The sequence below is a fragment of the Micropterus dolomieu genome, linkage group LG03 (assembly GCF_021292245.1).
Source record: "Micropterus dolomieu isolate WLL.071019.BEF.003 ecotype Adirondacks linkage group LG03, ASM2129224v1, whole genome shotgun sequence".
In the NCBI taxonomy this organism is placed as follows: domain Eukaryota; kingdom Metazoa; phylum Chordata; class Actinopteri; order Centrarchiformes; family Centrarchidae; genus Micropterus; species Micropterus dolomieu.
In genome coordinates this window covers 34,898,591-34,901,970 of record NC_060152.1, presented here as the reverse complement: position 1 = coordinate 34,901,970, position 3,380 = coordinate 34,898,591, and the positions used below count along the sequence as shown (strand labels likewise).

The window sequence follows — 3,380 nt, the reverse complement described above, 5'->3', positions numbered from 1 at the left end:
AAACAGTGGAAACAACAGGCTGAATAACGGGCTGAAACAACAAGCTGAAACAACACAGGCTGAAACAGTGGAAACAACAGGCTGAATAACGGGCTGAAACAACAAGATGCAACAACACAGGCTGAAACAACGGCATGAAACAACACAGGCTGAATAACAGGCTGAAACAACAAGCTGAAACAACACGCTGAAACAACAAGCTGAAACAACACAGGCTGAATAACAGGCTGAAACAACAAGCTGAAACAACAAGCTGAAACAACACAGGCTGAATAACGGGCTGAAACAACAAGCTGAAACAACACAGGCTGAAACAACAGGCTGAAACAACAAGCTGAAACAACACGCTGAAACAACAAGCTGAAACAACACAGGCTGAATAACAGGCTGAAACAACAAGCTGAAACAACAAGCTGAAACAACACAGGCTGAATAACGGGCTGAAACAACAAGCTGAAACAACACAGGCTGAAACAACACAGGCTGAATAACAGGCTGAAACAACAGGCTGAAACAACACAGGCTGAATAACAGGCTGAAACAACACAGGCTGAATAACAGGCTGAATAACAGGCTGAAACAACACAGGCTGAATAACAGGCTGAAACAACACAGGCTGAATAACAGGCTGAAACAACACAGGCTGAATAACAGGCTGAAACAACACAGGCTGAATAACAGGCTGAAACAACAAGCTGAAACAACAAGCTGAAACAACACAGGCTGAATAACGGGCTGAAACAACAAGCTGAAACAACACAGGCTGAATAACGGGCTGGAACAACAAGCTGAAACAACACAGGCTGAATAACGGGCTGAAACAACAAGCTGAAACAACACAGGCTGAATAACGGGCTGATACAACGGGCTGAAACAGTGGAAACAACAGGCTGAATAACGGGCTGATACAGTGGAAACAACAGGCTGAATAACGGGCTGAAACAGTGGAAACAACACGCTGAATAACGGGCTGAAACAGTGGAAACAACAGGCTGAATAACGGGCTGAAACAGTGGAAACAACACGCTGAATAACGGGCTGAAACAACGGGCTGAAACAACACAGGCTGAAACAACAAGCCGAAACAACAAAGGCTGAATAACTGGCTGAAACAACACAGGCTGAATAACTGGCTGAAACAACACAGGCTGAATAACGGGCTGAAACAACGGCCCCAAACAGCAGAGCTGCAGACGACCTCATGCTCCTCCACCTCTCCGTCTGTCCAACAGTTAACAGCTAATTCACCATCAGGAGGTGTTGGCGGTCACTTTGTGAAGCCCCGCCTCCTCTCCAACCCTCCGCTATCCTGTAGCAACATGTTCATGATCGCCTGATCGAAACAAATATTGATATCTGGGTGTTTAAAAATCTCCCATATAACATAAACAAGTCGTAAACAACAATCTTTTTATAAAGAATTGTGACCAAGATACATTTCACAGTGTGAAAATCACCGTGTCTCTTTCTGATGATCATGAAGTGTAAATCAGTCATTCAGGGAAAGTACATAATGTACACAGAGTACTGCACGTTCGTGTACTAACAGTAAGTATCTGAATTGAGACACAGTTAAGGTTTGTGTTTTGCTAGCTGGCCATATCGCTGCGTTTTGTTGATACATGTTCAAAGTCATGTCGATGAGCTCATCAGTATCACTTTTCATGAACTGACCAATCACAGACTGGAGGGGGCGGGACATTAAGACAGACAGGCCGGCCACCAGGTAGAGCATTTTTCTGCACAAGAATTTAATGAATAAAAACACAAAATGAAACTGCTGTTACTGGAATTAATATTTTACTAGAGGTAAGTTATCTGAAATATAATAATATGTGAAAGTATATGAACAACATTAATATATATATATATAAATAAAGAAATAAATAAAAAGTACACATTTTATTTAATGTTATAATATTATACTAATACATTACATTTCTACTTGTTCAGGTTGTGGATCGAGTCTCTGCAGAGGACAGATTTAGCCGCCTCCTCCTGTTTTACTGAAGTTATTGTTAGAAATCTTGTTCAGCGTGCTGTGGGCTGTGTTGGTGCTGCTGGTGGACCGTGGATCTGTTCCTGATTAAAAACTACAAGTCCCACACGCCACAAGCCGCGAAGCACCAACCAGAGCTTTCTGATCCTGAGTCCAGATACACACTCGCAGTATTAAATACTATGTGCTCGTTAGCGTGGAGCCCTGCAGCGGTTTGGAAAAACTGGCGGTGATTCCCAGCAGCCACAGATTAGTGTTTTCCAACCGCTCCATCGTTACCCAGACTGCACTGCTGCCCTGCGCTCAGATCTCAGTCCAACACAAACATGTTTCAGGTTTAAGGGTTCAGAGGAGCAGGGTGGCCCTCAGCGCGGTCTGCAGGCGGGATCACTGCTTCCAGCTTGTCACCAGACTCCCAGGAACACATCAGTCATGGAAACCGTCTGCAGCACCGGTGCATCCTGGGTAACCACGAGTCCAGTCTTTAACTAAAGCGTGACTCGTCTGTCTTTCAGCATTTAGAACACGTTTGAAAACACTTTGACTTTGATTCTTGCTAATCAATACTAAGGCTGATCCATACAGACGCCGCCTCACCTGCTCTGACATCACAAGACATTATGAGACTTTAGGAACTGAGACTAGCGATTATTCCCATTAACCTGCGGACTAATTCCTCCACCAATCAATGAACTGATGTCCTCGCATTTAACGGCCTGGTTCGTTTATGTAAACAACACAGCAAAGGTCGATCGATCGCGGATCGGCGTGATCCTGTGGGAACAGGACTAACGGCAGCCGGAGCACCGATCGATCGGCGCTGCCTCCCGTCACACTGTGACCAAACCGATTCTGGATCAACGCTAATGAAGCAGCCTGCTGTCGGGAGGAAGTGCTGAAGTACAGAACCGACAGCAGCATCACACAGCAAAGGCACCCTGTTATTGATTACTTATCGACGGAATGATTCGCTGGGGACCCCCTGCAAACCCCTCAAGGACCCCCTTTGAGAACCACTGTGAGGCCTAACAGGGTCCGGTGGGTCTGGGTGTGAGGAGTGGAGCGGATCTGGACCTTTTGTTGATCCGGCTCTTTATGCAGAGCAGGAGTACAAGTACTGTACAAGTACTGTGGTATTTACTCAGAGCGAGTCCGTCCCAGCGGTTAAAGCTACTTAGCTGCCATCTGGTGGTCGTGTGAGGAGCTGCACCCTGCACATGTGATTTCAGATATCAGACCAGCTTTGTTACCCAGCAGGTTTACAACACAAGGAATTAGCTTTAAGTCGCTTTGGATAAAAGCGTCAGCTGAATGAATAAAAGTAATAAACATCTATAAAATTGAAAAGTAAAGAATAATTAAGAATATGGCAGTCTGAGCT

The 3,380-nt window shown here is 45.1% G+C and overlaps 1 protein-coding gene across 1 annotated transcript in view; it reads right to left on the bottom strand.

The window, feature by feature from the left end:
• Positions 1-3,380, bottom strand: part of LOC123968643 (metaxin-1-like) — an 11,406-nt gene that overhangs the window by 4,441 nt on the left and 3,585 nt on the right. The window lies entirely within an intron of this gene.